Below are 19,224 nucleotides of genomic sequence, written 5' to 3'. Positions count from 1 at the left end.
TGTGGTGAAGGTACAGAGATTTCCATACATACCCTGTCTCCACTCATGCACAGCCTCCCCCATTATCAACATCCCTCACCAGATGGTACATTTGTTCTAATCAGTGAACCTCCACTGACATATCATAATCGCCCAAGGTTCACAATTTACACTCTAGTTTACTCTTGGTGTTGTACATGCTGTGGGTTGAGGAATAATGTATAATGACAGGTATCCACCATTAAAGTATCATACAGAGTAGTTTCACTGCCCTAAAAATCCTGTGCTCCACCTATTCATATCTCCTGCACAGCCCAACCCCTGACAATACCTGATATTTTTACTGTTGTCATGGTTTTGCGTTTTCTAGAATGTCATATAGTTGGAATCATACAGGATGCATACTTTTCAGACTGTCTTCCTTCCCTTTGTAGCATGCATTTGAGTTTCCTCCATGTCTTTTCATGGCTTGAGAGCTCATTTCTTTTTTGCACTGAATAATAACTCATTGTCTGGATGTACCACATTTTATTAATCCATTCACGTACTAAAGAGCATCTTTGTTGCTTTCAAGTGTTGGCAACTATGAATAAAGCTTCTATACACATCCGTGTGCATGTTTTTACGTGAACATAAGCTCTCACTTCTTTTGGGTGAATACCAAGGAGGAGTATGGTTTCTGGATCATATGGAAAGGGTATGTTTTGTTTCCTAAGAAACTACCAAACTGTCTTCTAAACTGTTTGTACCGTTTTGCAAACTCACCAGCCAGGAATGAAGCTTCCTGTTGCTCCAACTCCTTACCAGCATTTGGTATTGTCACTCATTCATTGGAATGGATTTTGGCTATTCTAATAGATGTGTAGCGGTATCTCACTGTTGGTCTAATTTTCATTTCCCTGATGACATATGATGTGGAGCATCTTCTCATATGTTTGTTTGCCATCTGTATATATTTTTTGTGAGGCAGATATTATTTTTCAGTTGGATCATTTGTTTTCTTATTGTTGAGTTTTAATCATTCTTTGTATATTTCAGATGACAGTCCTTTATCAGCTGTGTTCTTAGCAAATATTTTTTCTCATTCTGTGCCTTGTCATCATTTTCTTGACATTGCCTTTCACAGAGCAGAATTTTTTTAAGTTTAATGAAGTCTAGCTTATCAATGATTTCTTTCATGTAAAAAGTCATCGCCACACCCACAGTCATCTTGAGTTCCTCCTATGTTATATTCTAGGAGCTTTATAGTTTTGCACTTTACATTTAGGTTTGTTATTTACTTTGAGTTAATTTTGTGAAGTGTATAAGGTCTGTCTAGACTCCTTTTTTTTTTTCCTTTTCTGTATGTGCTTGTCCAGTTGTTTCAGCACCATTTGCTGATCAAGGAATATTTTTAAACGGAATTTTTTGAGTGACTGATGGGGGTCACTGTCAAGTCCTTTATATAGTAGAAAGCTCATATTTAATACATTTAAAAAACAAGCAAATTGGAAGGTAAGAAAACTGTCACTATTTGCAGATGGTATGATACTCATATACAGAGAACCCTAAAGACTCCACACAAAAACTATTCACACTAATAAATGAATTCGGCAAGGTAGCAGGATACCAGATGAATATGCAGAAATCTGCTGCATTTCTTTACACTAACAATGAAATATCAGAAAGAGAAAGTAAAAAAATCTTGTTTAAAATTGTGTCAAAAAAAAAAAAAACCACCTAGGAACTAGCCACTATGGAGAAAACTAATTTGTTGTGTCTAATCCCTTTTGGACTCTGCTTCTTTGCAATCTTTTTAATTATTTCTAGTCCTTCTTCTTCTGGTCTCCTACCCATTTATTGCAATTGTCTGTAATTGTCTGCTTATGAATCCTTATGTGTCTTCCCACTAGAATGCAAGCTACATGAGAGCAGAGATCATGACTGCCTTGTTTCCTGTTGTTTCCCCCAAGTGAGTGCAACACATCAAGCATACAATAAAGCATATTATATGAATGAAAGTATTCAGTGTATAAATCAGAAATGACTCATTGCCTGCATCCATGAATAAGTAAACTGATCTGTTAGGATGAAATTAGGAAGGATGTGTTTCTTCTCAGACCCTATTCAGTTTCCCTAACATGTAATTTACAGACATGGAAAATAGTTTTTTAAAGAATAATTCGGAAATACAGTGAAAGCATGAAGAAGTCAAGTATAACATTGAGAGAAATAAGGTAATCTAAGATCCCTAAATATGACACTTCTTCACCTGACCACGAGAGATCCCGCCACACTGCGAACTGGACAAGTAAAGCCCTTCCGGGTGCAAACCCCCTAGGATTGTTAGCACTAATTATCACCACATGTGGTTAAATACACATGCTTTATTCAATTCAGCAATGCCACAAGGTGGTTAGCCTTGTTTCTATGGCACTGGTAAAGAAATTGAGGCTCAGAAAAATCAGCAACTAGATCAAGGACATACTGCAAGTAACTGGTGCAGTGGGTGTTTATATCCACGTTCACCCAACCCCAGCGTAGATTCTGTTTCTCTCAGGCCCCTGTGTGAACAGACAAGCTATAGCCACGATGATACATGCAGAAGTAGGAATGCAACCATCTCAAAGGGAGTGAATTTCTCCTGTTAAATTGAAAATGGAATGAGTGAAACTATGTGTTACACAGGCAAACTGTAGGTAGCAAAGGCAATGATACACATTTTCAGGGAACTAAAACAATTCTGGAAGATTGAAGGAAACTGTTTCACTAGTCTTCCTCTCTGATTTGATTATCTTAAGTTTCCAGCTCTTTCATAGAGACAGACAACCAACTTAATAATTTACTGGGAGCTGTTGTAACTTATAAGTTAGTCTCTGGGATTGAAACAGCAATCATATGTACCTTTTATCCACTAAGATAAGCTCTTCATTCTCAGTTGGGAGTTTGTGTCAGCAATCATTTAGATCATGCAAATATAAGATTTGCTGATGCGAGCAAATTCAAAGCTGCCTAATTGCATCAAATTTTTAAGTGAAAAGCGTCTTCTTCACAACTCTCAAATACAATCAAGGAGGGGGCTAAGTACAATTTAAACACTCTTTTCTGCAGCTCTTTGGTGACAAAACTGCTGACCTGGTTGTTCTTTCATCAGCTTATGCTGAACCCAAAATGAAGAAAATAAAATACAAATTTTGAATCTTTATGTAGACATCCAGATGACATATTCTGCAAGGAAGGCAGTTTTGAATAATAAAAACTTTTGTACAGACTCACATTTCATCATGTACAAAAGCTTACTTCAAACATTATGCAGCAGGAGACTGAATGTTCTTTCCCAGATGTAGCAAATTGTTTGGGATGACCCATCCCTGAAATCTGCTATGATCAGTAAATGGAAAATGACTTTTCATTACTTTCCTAGGTTTCTCTTTTCAAGAAATCAAGTCTACAAGGGTACTTATTAATTATTATACTACGTCTATATTTCTCTGACCACCCTAAAATAAGATGGCAAAATACTTTTGCTCTATAAATGAGAAAAGTAAACTAATGGATCCATTGAAAGTGCTATTAGAGACTTAAAAAAAACCAGAACGGATATCTTATGTGAAACTCAATTATCTTCACTTCAAACAGAAGATAGATGCCATTAAGTTTAAATTCCTTCAAGAGTCTTTCTCTATAACCCCAAATTTAACATTCTCTTATTCTTAAAATGAGTTGCGTTAAAACAGCCTCTCTCAAAAGCTAAACATCCTTCCTTTCTTTCTGGTGTATCTCTCAACTTTTTCCAAATAGTACTCTCTCCTATCTAACTTTGATTCCTCTCTTCTCATTCATTTCTCAACCTATTACCTTCTAGTTCCTGTATTTATCACTTCACTGAAATTGATCTTGCTAAAGTCACAAAAGTTCTCTGATTTTTAAATCCAAGGGCCACTCTTTGGTTTTCAGCTTAATCTTTATAATACCACCATTCAGCCAGAATTTCCTCCTGGATTTCCTGGCTAGCTTTGGCTGTTCCTTCTCTTTCCATTCATTCTAAAAAGATTTATTAAATGGCTACTCTTTCCATCACTGTACTAGACACCAAAGGAAAATAGACTGACAAATGGTCCCAACTGTTTCAGAGCATAAGTGAAAATCTAACTATAAAGTTATTAAAATACAATGGTGGAAGTGCTATAAAGGCAGTATGTACAATGGTCATGGAAGCAAAGAAGAATCAATTTCTGTTTCCTTTATGATATCTAGTTCCTCTTCATGTTAACATTCACTTTCACATCTTCAATATTCATTTACTTTACGAGGCTTACTAATGTTTTTGTCTTCCTCTCGGCACACTTAACCGATAAATATGTATTTACAACTGTTATTTAACAGTACCACTTGTAATGTTGTAGTCACCTTAAAGGGAACATATGATTCTTGATTTTTTAGAAAACAAATATAACTCTTATCAAAGTATAAATATAAGGAAATTTCTTCTGTATAAAATTCAATCCTATAAACATAGCAAACTTAATGGAGAAACAATATTTCCATTAACACAAGGGAAAGAAAACAAGAGTAAATACCATTATTGTTAATTTTTTAAATATAAATTTATTTATCTATCTATCTATCTATTTATTTATTTTTGGCTGTGTTGGGTCTTCGCTGCTGCCCACGGGCTTTCTCTAGTTGTGGAGAGTGGGGGCTACTCTTCGTTGCGGTGTGCAGGCTTTTCATTGGGGTGGCTTCTCTTGTTGTGGAGCACAGGATTTAGGCATGCAGGCTTCAGTGGTTGTGGCACATGGGCTCAGTAGTTGTGGTTTGTGGGCTCTAGAGCACAGGCTCAGTAGTTGTGGCACACGGGCTTAGTTGCTCCGCAGCATGTGGGATCCTCCTGGACCAGGGCTCAAACCTGTGTCCCCTGCACTGGCAGGTGGATTCCCAACCACTGTGCCACCAGGGAAGTCCCAAGAGTATATACCATTATTGTTCATTTTAAATGTCCCTAACAGATCCTAAACATTCCAAAAGAAAAAGAAAAAATGCACAATTTGAGTGTGAAGGAATGAAACTGAAAGTGTCAATTGAAAACCTAGAGGAAACAAGAGAAGTCAGCAAATTACCAAATTCAAGAGCAACATACAAATATTATCAACTGTCATATCCCAAAAAAGTATTGGAAATTTTCAGTCAAAATAGCAAAAATAATGAAATGGTGAAGAACATTCCTAAAAGATGGAAATTCTTATGCCAATATTAGTTCTCAATTTTAGAAATACTTTGTATTTATGGGAGGAAGGCCAAGGTGGCAGAGTAGAAGGAACTTGAGCTCACCTCCTCTCGTGAACATCAAAATCACAACTAACTGCTGAACAACCATCGATAAAAGACTAGAACCTACTAAAAAAGATCTTCTACAATTAAAGAAATACTTTGTACTTGTGGATTGAAATACTCAGTATAGTGACTATGTCATCCCTTCTTAAATTAAGCTATAAATTAAATGAAACCACAATTAAAAGTTTAATTGAATTTTTAAACTATAACAAAATGAGTCTGAAGTTTTATATTGGAAGATAAATACAACCAAATAGCCAGCATTTTTTTAAAAGAAGAATAGAATATTCTGTGCTAGTTTTAAAAACATACAATAATTCTTTACTAATCTAGGACTGTGATATTGACATGACGATGCCAATACAAGTCAATTCAAAATAAAGGGTCGGGTTGAGAAGAGAGGAGAGAGAGAGAAAGAGAGAGCAGACTGTCAAGCAAGCTTAGGATAAATATGGAATTTCAAGTCAATGAGAAAATAATGGAATAGTTAATAAATAATGTTTATCAACTATCAATTTGAGAGGGAAAAGCAAGGTTAATCCCTACCTCACACCATATATAAAAACATTAGATATGGATTAGAATGTTAGCAAAGTCAGGTTTCCCTGGTGGTGCAGTGGTTGAGAGTCCGCCTGCCGATGCAGGGGACATGGGTTTGTGCCCCGGTCTGGGAGGATCCCACATGCCGCGGAGCGGCTGGGCCCGTGAGCCATGGCCGCTGGGCCTGCACGTCCAGAGCCTGTGCTCCGCAACGGGAGAGGCCACGACGGTCAGAATGTTAGCAAAGCCACTTAAATTAATAAAATATTTTTATTTTTAATATAATATGAGTGGGAAAAGTCTTTTGAAGAAAGGAATGAAATTCAAAAGAATAAAGGAAAACATTTGCATAAGCAAATGTAGAATTTGGATCATGAAGCTACCATGAACAAGGTTAAAATATAAGTGACAAATATCTATGAAGTACATATAAGGATACATTTCATATTAATATAAAGACTTTCTACAAACCACCATGAAAAATAAAACCAAACAGGAAACCAGTAGAATAAAGTGCAAAGGATGTGAGTGGACAATTCAACTGAAAGGAAACAGCAGCAATAAGGAAAAACTCCAGTGGAAATGGTCAAGGAACATCCAAAAAGATGCTTTGTCTCACCGCTTATCAGGGAAATCTAATTAAAACCAGAGTAGCATATTTAGCATCCACCTTCTGCTGATTGACATGAATTAATAATTGTTTACAAACATTGATAGTATTAGTTTTATATAGTTTATGAGTCATGCTCTTATAGGAGCATAATAGAGTATGAAAACTAAAACTTGGACACCATTTGAACTCAGAATTTCACCTCCAGAATCTACCTTAAAGCAATAGTACATGTATCTACAATGACATTTTTATGGAAATATTAGGTATTACAATTAGAAAATATACTAGGAAAAAAAGTCTATTTATAACATGACATATAAAATGCTAAAAAATAAGCCTACAAGGAAATCTATCCCTTGTGATTTCAATAAAGTAGAAGAAAATCTAAAAGTTGATCAAAGAAAGTTGATCAAAAAGAAAGATAGCTACAAAAATGATGATACATAGCCAGTTAGAGGGAGGGAGGGAGGGAGGGAGGGAGAGCGAGAGAGCGAGAGAGCGAGAGAGAGCGAGAGCGAGAGCGAGAGCGAGAGCGAGAGAGAGAGAGAGAGAGAGAGAGAGAAATCTTTCCACATAAGAATGTATAGATACAATAATTCCCATATATAGAATTAAATTGTCTAACCATGATATCCATGGAAAATAATTCCTGAAGCTAAGGATTATGTGCTACTATGAAACTAAAGAGTGCAATTCCAGGGACCAGGAGTGAGTGGGAAGGAGGAAAGGCCAATCCCAGGATGCAGGATGCCATTTGGTGTTAAAGTGGCTGGGTCTCTAGGGACATTATTCCCAGAGAAAGAACTCAGAATAGGATCTCTCAGAACAAGATCCTGGGGAGAAAGGCAGGTTTTATTCATGAACGCTCACCTTCCCCATGCCCAAGTTTTGCCTCACAGGCATCAATCCCTCTGCCTTCCTTAAATATACGTGTGGGCACTTAGAGAGACCTGCTTCCATGGAGGCATTAACAAGGAAGCCCCGAGGTAGAAGGTGAGAGGGTTGCAGTGGGCAGGAGGCTAGCACTGCTGGGTTATGTCTTCATGAGTTGGTGGTCATCTACACAGAACCAGCTGTTTCCTCAAAGTCTCAGTCAGGAAACCAGTGGCCAATGGCCCGGGGGAAAATGAGGCTGAGGGGACCATAATGGTACACAAGATCTTTCCGATACATTAACATGTATGTTGGGGGTAACATGGTCACCCAACTTTTAACAGTGTTTACCTCTAAGGAGGAGAATGGATGTGGAAAGAGAAGGTGGAACACATCTTGCTTTATATATTGATTATTTTGAAGTGAATTACTTTTTAAGATGTTTTTACAATTGCAAAAGACAATTATGATATTTTACATATTCAGATGCCTAAGGTAGGAACAATTAGGTTAGCTTTAATTAACAAGTCAGTATATCTAAAACTTAATTTACCAAATCACTCACCACCCTATGTTTTCTAGGTTACCGGCACCACCATAGAACCAGCTTCTAAAAATAAAAAAACTTAGTAATATTCTCAATTCCCCCCTTTCTTCTTCACTCCACATGTAGTCAGTAACCATGAACACTGAACTATCAAACAAACCTAAAATGGGTCAAAGCAGATATCTGCAAAGTCACATAAATGAGCCAGACCAGCTCCCGGTTTCAGCAGACTGTCACTGGATATATGTATTTACGTATTTTGAGAAACAGTGAGTCACTCAGAAAGGAGTGGCACTGATCAAGAAAGAGATAGAAGTGTCTTGACTTTTCTATTCCACAGTTTTCCCATCTGGAAAATGAAGCCTAACAACAGTATCTGTCCCATAGAAACTGGAAAAACAGAGGGTAACAGTGGCAGTGTTCTGACTATAGTATCCAGAAGAAACTATATCCTGATCAACACTTATGTCAGGTATATTTCAATTACAACAGCTACAATCACTACCATTACCATCCTGATTACAGGTTTCTCTAGGCACTGGAGCAATAGTTTTAAACCGTACACACACACAAACACATCACAAGAATCCAGTAGGTTAGTATGATTTTCATTTTACAGATGAGGAAACTGAGTCCCTGAGATATGAAATATTTTGGTCAAGAGCAAGCAGTTACTACACGGTGAAGCCAAGATTCAACCACCATTGTGTCTGACTTCAAACTCTGTTCTTCAATGGCTGCTCCAGGCTAATTATTTTAGTATGACTGATCAGCATTTTTTAGTCCGGACACCAAATTACCTTGGTATGGACAAATAATGTCGAATTCCCAAGTCTAAAAAGCTAAGAAACAGACCCTGAAACTTATTTATCTCAAAGATGTTCACACCATACTGGGGTTTGGTGGATGCCAGCTGCTTTCACACATGCAGTAGTGTCCTATTTCACTCCCAGTGCAAAAATGATGATTTTAACTGTCCGGGAGTAGTGGTTAAAAGGTGGACTTTGGAGTCAAAGACTCCCTGTAACTAAATCCTGTCTTCACCATTTACAGACTGTATAACCTTGTGCCTCCATTTTCTCATTTGTTAATGGGGCCTACTAGTAATCTCTACCCATAATGTTGATATGAAGTTGAAAAGAGTTAATTTTTGAGTTGGCGCAATTACTGGTACATAGTAAGCACTTAGCCTAATAATTAGTTACTATTATCATCATCCCCTCTGTAAACGGTTCTCCAATTTCTTTGTAGAGTTTATTTACTCTCTTCTCAGGGCAGTGACCCTGTCTCTGTCAAGGTTACTTACATTCTATTGAAATGTTCTGAAATATATCCATCTACCCTCCTATATTGTGAGATCCTCAAAGCAGGGAACTGATGCTTATTGTGTTTTGTACTCTCAGCACTCAACACAGTCGCTGGAACTTACTAGGTTCTACACAAACACTGGGGGGATATTGAGCAAGTGGAATGCGATAGGCTGTTCCCCTTCTTTCGCCTACCTCAAAACTCCTCAACCTTTAGTGTCAGCTCGAGTTCTTCCCTTCCTGATTATTCCAATGTTCACCACTCGATTGCTTTGCCATCTAGTCTTTGTTCATATGTAGTCATGCCATTCTACATTTTCAAATGATTGGAGGTAGCTAATTTGTAAAGCTTTCTTTAAAAATACACATGACCGGGGCTTCCCTGGTGGTGCAGTGGTTGAGCGTCCACCTGCCGAAGCCGGGGACACGGGTTCGTGCCCCGGTCCGGGAAGATCCCACGTGCCGCGGAGCGGCTGGGCCCGTGAGCCATGGCCGCTGAGCCTGCGCGTCCGGAGCCTGTGCTCCGCAGCGGGAGAGGCCACAACAGTGAGAGGCCCACGTACCGCAAAAAAAAAAAAAAAAAAAAAAAAAAAAAATACACATGACCTATACTATAAAAATCACTTTAAATGTAATACTGGCTAATTTGGTCACTGCCTTGCCTGGTCAGTTCCACGCCCTTCAGTTCCAACTCAGGTAAACTGTCGTTTCATCAGTAAAGAGTTCAATACCTGTAGACTAGAGTGCAGTCCATATATTACCTTCTCACAACATGCTATGCTTACCACGATCACCATTAAATAACACTTTGTATAATTATTTGTTTAGGATCCACCTCCTCCTCTGCATTGTGGGCTTCATGAGATCATAGAAATTGTCTGGCTTACTTATTTCTGTATTCCTAGAGTCAAGTACAGAACTTGGACATGGGATGTTCAGTCTATCAACATTGAACATACACTCCTTAAAGCCATGTCTTCTCTCTTCTTATGGAACTTTTAACATAGTAGACACTTAACAGTGGTTGTCTGAAACGATCGCCTGGCAAAGGACAACTTTCAAGTTTGGTTGTTTGTTTTCCTCTCCGAACCTTCTGCTTAGAAAAACTATGGATTGGCTATAACATTTAGGAACTCTGCCTTACCACTACCCATGATTTGAAATCGAGGCTTCCAAGAAGGAAAATCATACTGTGAAAAAGAGGACCTCTTTCCTGGAGAGGTCCATGTAGCCATTCGGATCAGCAATAAAATGATGACACATTGTAATCTAAAATATTGCTATATTTTCTAGAGAATTCAATATTTTTATCAAACTGTTATATCAAACTTCAGTAATTAAAACAAAGAATACTGTCATAATTTCTTCCATAATGACAAGAATAATGTTACCTCTTCATATACCTTTTGTTTCTAAATTGAATATTTAATTAGTGGCATAGGACAGTTTTTGCTGGAACAATGCATGGAGAGCTAGCTATTTGTCTATTCATCTATCTATAGAGTCATTGAGTAACCTATCTAAATTTTATTCCAAATAATGTAAAGAATGGTTTGGGAAAAGATTCATGAATACAGTTAAGTTTAGTTTGTTTCAATTTATTCAATTCATCTATCCATTTATTAAAGGTCTGTTACTACATGGACAGTAATTCAATTACACCAGCAGTTTGATGTAGCATATAGAAATGGAATATTCCAACCAGAGAAAATTGATAGTTTTCAAAATCAAGCATGAAAGTGATTCTAAAAGATAATCAATATAATGAATAAATAAAGTTTAAGTAGAGGAAAAATTTCCCACAGGCATGCATTAATCTCAGGAAAATATCAAAAATATCCAATTAAATGTACATAATCAAGTTCTACAAATAAGAATAAATAGGGCTTCCCTGGTGGCGCAGTGGTTGAGAGTCCGCCTGCCGATGCAGGGGACACGGGTTCGTGCCCCGGTCCGCGAAGATCCCACATGCCGCGGAGCGGCTGGGCCCGTGAGCCATGGCCGCTGAGCCTGCGCGTCCGGAGCCTGTGCTCCACAACGGGAGAAGCCACAACAGTTAGAGACCCGAGTACCAAAAAAAAAGAAAAAAAAAGGAATAAATAAAGGACTAAAATGGGTTTTCATTAACGACCTTCTTTAAGTGAATATTTTTAGGCTAAGTTACGCATTGTTATTCTGAGATCTGATTATCTTGATTTAGAAATAAAGTCAATTATCTCTATCCAATGACAATAGGGTAGGAATATTAAATTTTCTCACTCTGTGTTTGTCTTACTGTAAAGCTTACATAAGGCCATTACAAATAAACATCAATAAAGTAATAATATTCAGAGGGAAAAGTCTAGCATTTTGTTTGTAAATTGAAGCACTGCTTTCTTTCTCATTAAAATTTGAACATGTCATTTTCTTTGAACAAATGTGCCTATTTCCTGCCTGGGCTTCACAGGGCTAAGAAAACTCCAGGGTCTGCAATTTTAAAGAAATCTAGTGGACCAGTCATCTGGATTTTTAAAGAAATGAATTATTATGGGGAAGGCTTTGGGGAGGAAAGAGAGACAACTTTGACTGGAGTAGGAACAGACTACTTGAAGTGAATATAGCCTCGAAGAGACAATGGGAGCCAGGTCCTCAGTAGATCTCTTTTGTGATTCCAGTTATTCCAAACAGCTCCTCTGGGTAGACCAATGTGATAATTTGTGGAGAACTGTGCTGGAGGGTGGGGACAGTTGGTGGCATCTGGGAGAGAGGAGTTTAGAAGAGAAGACCTCCCTGGACACTTAATTATTGGTCATCCAAACATACGAACCTACTTCAGTCCATTGGCAAATGAGATGAGCTATTGACTAGCAGGATAATCTGAGATACTCTACAGCCATTAGAAGCTTTTTGACATCTCATGCTTCACGAGAAGTAGTAACATAGCTAATCCAAGTGCCAGACTAGCCAGGGGAAGCCTATCACCTCTCTGTATCCTGTGCTGAGATCCCACTCCAGTATTCTGGTAGGAACTAGGACAACTGCTCTGGTTACAAAGGCCCAGGTCATGACGGGCATGCCATCTTGTATATTCAAAAGGCATGTGCTATACTTCCCTTTCGTTGTACTAAATATGTATGAGGCAAATTTTAGAAAGATACTTTGTGAACTTCAACAGTCACATGTTTACTATCTTTACTCTTTCTTTCATGTTCTACCTGTTTTCTTTCTATAGAAAATATTCTTTGATTATATGCATCTTAGCTCTGATTTTTTTTTTTTTTTTTGCTGTACGTGGGCCTCTCACTGTTGTGGCCTCTCCCATTGCGGAGCACAGGCTCCGGACGCGCAGGCCCAGCGGCCATGCCTCACAGGCCTAGCCGCTCCGCGGCATGTGGTATCTTTCTGGACCGGGGCACGTACCCATGTCCCCTGCATCAGCAGGCAGACTCTCAACCACTGTGCCACCAGGGAAGCCCAGCTCTGATTTTTAACAACCTCTATCTTTTTTTTTTTTTTTTTTTTTGCGGTACGCGGGCCTCTCACTGCTGTGGCCTCTCCCGTTACGGAGCACAGGCTCACGGACGCGCAGGCTCAGCGACCATGGCTCACGAGCCCAGCCGCTCCGTGGCACGTGGGATCTTCCCGGACCGGGGCGCGAACCCGTGTCCCCTGCATCGGCAGGCGGACTCTCAACCACTGCGCCACCAGGGAAGCCCAACAACCTCTATCTTAATGTTAGTCCTCATTTACGTTATTTTCATTTTGTTGATTGACATGAAATTTTGCTTCAAGTGCTTTTTAATATACAGAATAATTTATATTTTATCTTACCTAATCTTTCAATCACTGACTGCCTTTATAAATTCAGATGTGTGTGTATTAATGAACAGTAGCATTTTAAGTTGACAGATTTTGATTTTTTTGTTTTTTGATTTATTTTGTTTCAATATAGCAAAGGCCATTCATTGACTGCCTTCTATAAGTTTTTTTTTTAAATAAATTTATTTATTTATTTATTTTTAGCTGTATTGGGTCTTTGTTGCTGCACGCGGCTTTCTCTAGCTGTGGCGAGCGGGGGCTACTCTTCGTTGTGGTGCGTGAGCTTCTCTTGTTGCGGAGCATGGGCTCTAGGTGCGCAGGTTTCAGTAGTTGTGGCTCGTGGGCTCTAGAGCGCAGGCTCAGTAGTTGTGGTGCATGGGCTTAGTTGCTCCACGGCATGTGGGATCTTCCTGGGCCAGGGATCAAACCCGTGTTCCCTGCATTGGCAGGCAGATTCTTAACCACTGTGCCATGAGGGAAGTCCCTGTAAGTTTGGTTTTATAAAATATGCAAAGAAATATACATCTTATGGTTTTCAAGAAATCTTGCACCCTGAGATTAAACACATTCCATAAAAACAATGAAGAGTCGTGCAATTGAGAAAAGAAATAAACCTAGAGCTGTAATCTAATTTCCATTAAAAGTTCAGATCAGCACATAGGACATATTTTTAAATTTTACCCTGATTTTTCCTTTGGTCTTTTCTCTTGAATTCTATTACATTTCTACTTAATTAACTATAATTATATATAATATATTAAATGATTTAATTGCAGTAAATCTCCTCCTACATTCTGAACTGACACAGGCTACATTGAGAGTTACATGTCTTCTTTATGCTCATCAAAACATTGCCTTAGTATTTGTAGTGTTGACTACCAGTGATTTTTTTTTTTATGGTTATCCTTTCATTTGATCATCAAGATGACAAGCTACCTACACAAAAATGTGTGTCAGGTTAAAAACAGTGGAGGGTAGAGTTGTGATGCATTGATGATTTCCTTCTAGGTTTGTAGGGCCACAATCCTAGAGCTAGGACTCAGCAATGCTCAGGGAAAATAATGCAGGGCAAAGTCTATTGCTGAATCCGTCCAAATCAAATATCCAAAAGGAAGTTACCAGGCTGTGGGAAGTGAGCCTGCTACATCAATTCATATGGTTAAAAAGAATTATTGGAATATACTGACAAGCAGAAACAAGGTAACTAGATGAGTAGAAAGTTAAAGTGGAAGACTATAAAGACAAGGATGGATTATAAGTACACGGATCACATAGCTACAAATGACTTTACAACAAAAGAAGCACTGAAAATGAGCAAGGCAGTGTGTGCTTGCAAGGGAGTTTTTGGGAAGCAGTGGCATGAACGAACCTTTGTAATATCACAAGGATTTCCATAGGTAAAGACAAAAAGTTAAAGGATTTCAGGCTGAGGGAACAGCGGGATCAAAGGTGTAGAGGCCTAAATGTGCATAACCAGTTCATAACATAAAAAGTACTGGAAATAAAGAAAAAAGCTAGAGAGTTAGCATCACGTCATTAGAAGGGACTCAAAATCCTATACTGAAGGACAAATTCTGTACACAGCCTGGGACCATCACAAATTTCTGAAAGAATGGAATGAGTACCACTCACATATAATTTAAGAAATAAGCTTTGGAAATAGAGAAAAGAGTAAACAGGAGAGGTAAGAGCCTCGAGGCAGAATCATCATAAGATTATACTATAGTAGACTAAGGGGAGAAGCTAAGAACCAATGACAATGGAAATGGAAAGGTAGCAGTAAATATAATAATGATAACAATAATGATAATACAAATTACTAAACTTAAAGAGCACTTGTAATGTGCTAGACTCTGCTACAGGAACTTTATATGTATTAACTCAATGCAATTTCTTTGCAATAACACTATAGTTTAGGTACCATTATTATTCCCATTGACACCATGAGAAAACTGTGGTACAAATAAGTAACTTGTTTAAGTTCACGCAGCTAATAATGAATGAAGGACAGAAGACAGGAGAGGTGATATACATATAGGGAGACAATTCTTTATGGGTTTGTATTTCTGCATATTTTGAGCTCAGAGACACTTACTCTTTTTGTCTGTGACTATCTTTCAAGAGGATTTTACTTCCCCCTTCTTGGAAGACAGAGATGGTGTCTCTCACCAGGCCAAAGAGGCGGTAGTTTTGCTTGCAAACCCCTTATAAAAGATTTGTTCTCCATAAGGTCAGTGTTCCTCAGCTGTGAAATAAACCCACTGTCTGTGCAGCATCCATGGGTTTCCTCTGCACCACACCCATTGGACTGAGTCCTCAAAGGGAAAGGATGTGAACACAAAAATCATACTGCCTGCTGTCCCATGAGTAACAAAGTCGTTTTTCTCTAACCCTCGAGTCCTATGTCTTCTGCCAGCATCCGTGAAATTGCAGGCTAACTTGTTAGCTTATAAATGAGATAACAATCTCAGACCTTTCAGAGTTCTTTACAATATGGTAATTTATTTTCTGATTACATGGATGAGAAATATAAGAAATTATGAAGAACACTGAAATTTTCTTCCATGGTTATTTGGAGGATCATGCTCCAACAACACTAGGAAACACACAAATAGGAACATATTTGTGGAGAAGACAAATTTTTTTGTTCATGTTTAGTGTGGGGTGCTATTAGGATATTTTTGAAAATACTATCAACTAAGTAGACTGTTCTGGAAAACAAGAGGGATGTCACATCTAAAAATATATATTGGGTAAAAAAAATAGCACAGAAATAAAAGCTGAAACCATATAAATAGCTAAAATTATTCTTAAATAGAGATTATAGAGAAATAATGGCTAAGAAAATGTTGAAAAAAAGACATCAAAGCACGGGCAAATTAGGATGTAAAGTAGGATAAATCAGGGAAATAGAAGAAAAACAGAGAGCAGAGTGATATAGAGGTGAAGAAGGAAGAGTATTTTACAGGGAAGGATAAGATATTAAAGTCAAGTAAAGTGTAAAGTTTGAGGAGGATGTGGATAGAAGAGATAAGTGGCACTGGTGTTCTCTTTCTCTTTTTTGGGGTGCCGTCTGTGTGGAGATTATGAACATGGCAGGCAGATGGTCTTGAAGGCATGTCTTGGTTGAAATAAACCAGTGAACAAAGTAACAGTAAGAAATTTCCCTAGATAGGCTCAAAGTATACTTTTAGGGAATCCAAAAGGGTAATATTCTGAATTCCAGATAGATTTCAGTACAAAAATAATACATCCTTGTGTTGTTTCAGAAACAAGACAAATGCCAAATATTGCCATTTTTATTCAACACAATAGTGAAAGTCCTAGCCAGAGCAATGAGGCAAGAAAAATAAACTACTTCGAAATTGGAAAGAAAGAAGTAAAACTGTCACTTTTTGTAGATGCCATGATATTATACAGAGAAAACCCTAAAGACTCCATCAACAATTGTTAGAACTAATAAATCTGGTAAAGTTGCAGGATCAAAGTAAATACACAAAAATCTGCTGCATTTCTATACACTAACAATGAACTATCAGAAAGAGAAATTAAGAAAACAATCCCATTTACAATTGCATCAAAAACAATAAAATACTTAGGAATAAATTTAACCAAGAAGGTGACAGACCTGTACAATGAAAACTATAAAACACTGATAAAAGAAATTGAAGAAGACACAAATAAATAGAAAGACATTCTGTGCCCATGGATTGGAAGAATTAATATTGTTAAAATGTCCACAGTGCCCAAAGCAATCTACAGATTCAGTCTAATTCCTATCAGAATTCCAATGGCATTTTTCACAGAAATAGAACAATCCTAAAATCTTTAAGGAATCATAAAAGACCTCAAATGGTCAAAACAATCTTGAGAAAGAAGAACAAAGCTGGAGACATCATGCTACCTTGATTTCAAACTATATTACAAAACTATAGTAATTAAAACAGTATGGTATTTGCATAGACACAGATACATAGATCAATGGAGCAGAAGAGAGAGCCCAGAAATAAACCCACATGTATATGGCCAATTAATATAGAACAAATGAGCCAAGAATATACAATGTGGAAAGGAAGGTCTCTTCAATAAATGGTGTTGGGAAAATTGAACTGCCACTTGCAAAAGGATGAAACTGGACCACTATCTTACACCATACACAAAAACCCACCCAAAATGGATTAACAACTAGAACATAAGACCTGACACCATAAAACTCTTAAAAGGAAACATAGGCAGTAAGCTCCTTGACATAGGTCTTGGCAATGATTTTTTGAACCTGATACCAAAAGCAAAAGCAACAAAAGCAAAAATCAACATGTGGGACTACATCAAATTAAAAGGCTTCTTTCTGCTCAGCAAAGGAAACCACTAAGAGAGTGAAAAGGCAACCTACTGAATGGGATAAATATTTTCAAGTCATATATCTATTAAGGGGCTAATATCCAAAACACATGAATAACTCATACAATGCAATAGCTAAAAAACAAATAATCTGATCCCCAAATGGGCAGATCTAAATAGACATTTTTCCAAAGAAGACATAAAGATGGCCAACAGGTACATGGAAAGGTGCTCTACATCATTAATTATCAGGGAAATGCAAATCAAAACCACAATGAGATATCACCTCACACCTGTCAATTTATTAAAAAGGCAACAAATAACAAATGTTGACAAAGATGTGGAGAAAAGGGAATCCTCATGCACTGTTGGTGGGAATGTAAACTGATGCAGATATTATTGAAAACAGTATGGAGGTGCCTCAAAAAATGAAAAATACAACTACCATATGATCCAGCAATCCCACTTCTAGGTATTTAACAAAGAAAATAAAAATATTAACTCAAAAAGATATATACACCTCCATGATCATTGCAGTATTATTTACAATAGCTAAGATATGGAAACAACCTAAGCATTATTCGACAGATGAATGAATAAAGAAGATATTATATATGAAGATTATTCAGCCATAAAAAAAAAGAATGAAATCTTGCCCCACATGGACCTCCAGGGCATTATGCAAAGTGAAATAAGTCACATAGAGAAACACAAATACCATAAGATCTTATATATATGTGGAATATAAAGAAATACATACATAAGCTCATAGCCTTGCAAGTTAAGTACTGCTTCGATTCATGGTTTACACTGGAATTTTTTCTCCCCATGGAACGTAAGTAAAACTTAGCATCTGTCACCAATAAATGGTAATACTAAATGTTTTTGTTAATTTATTCCCAAATACCACCACTACTAGGTTGGTCCTTCCCAACCTGCTCCTTACCCTGTTTTTTATATTTAAGAAAAAAACTTTGTAATGCTTGTGATTCCATTTGGGCAAAATTCTGAAGATACATACAGAAAGCAGACTGGTGGTGGGACTGGGGACATGGATGAACTGTTTCTGTTTGGGTTCTTTTTTTATGGCCGCACCGCACCATATGGCATGGAGGAATCTCACTCCCCTGACCAGGGATGGAACCACACCCACTGCAGTGCAAGTGCGGAGTCTTAACCACTGGACCGCCAGGGAAGTCCCCCAGTTTCTGTTGTTTTTTAGTTTAAATAAACATTTATGAAAGAAAGAAAGAAGGAAGGAAGGAAGGAAGGAAGGAAGGAAAGAAAAAGAAAGAGAAAGAAAGAAAATTTATCTGAACTATGAAGCTCCAAACAGCACACAGTTGTCCCTTGGTATCCAAGGGGGATTGGTTCTAGGACCTGTGCAGATACCAAAATCTGTGGATGTTCAAGTCCCTTACATAAACTGGTAAAGTACAGCTGGTCCTCAGCTCTACATGAGGAACCAGCAGACACCGAGGGCCAACTACTGTATTCTTTTTTTTTTTTTTTTTTGTGAGGTATGCGGGCCTCTCACTGTTGTGGCCCCTCCCGTTGCGGAGCACAGGCTCCGGACGCGCAGGCTCAGCGGCCATGGCTCACGGGCCCAGCTGCTCCGCGGCATGTGGGATCCTCCCGGACCGGGGCACGAACCCGTGTCCCCTGCATCGGCAAGCGGACTCTCAACCACTGCGCCACCAGGGAAGGCCCCAACTACTGTATTCTTGAATGATGCTCTTATTTCCATGGAGCCTTATGATGAATATGATTCAAGGAGAAATATTAGTCAATTCTTTCTACATATACTTAGCAGTGTCTGTTATTTCCCAGACACAGTGCTGGTACTAAGGATACAAAACTGAATGAAATACAATCCCTCTCTCGAGGAGATGTAAACCACCGTGCCTCATATA

Source organism: Orcinus orca, chromosome 1 (assembly GCF_937001465.1).
Source record: "Orcinus orca chromosome 1, mOrcOrc1.1, whole genome shotgun sequence".
NCBI lineage: Eukaryota > Metazoa > Chordata > Mammalia > Artiodactyla > Delphinidae > Orcinus > Orcinus orca.
Note: the sequence above shows the minus strand (reverse complement) of the source record.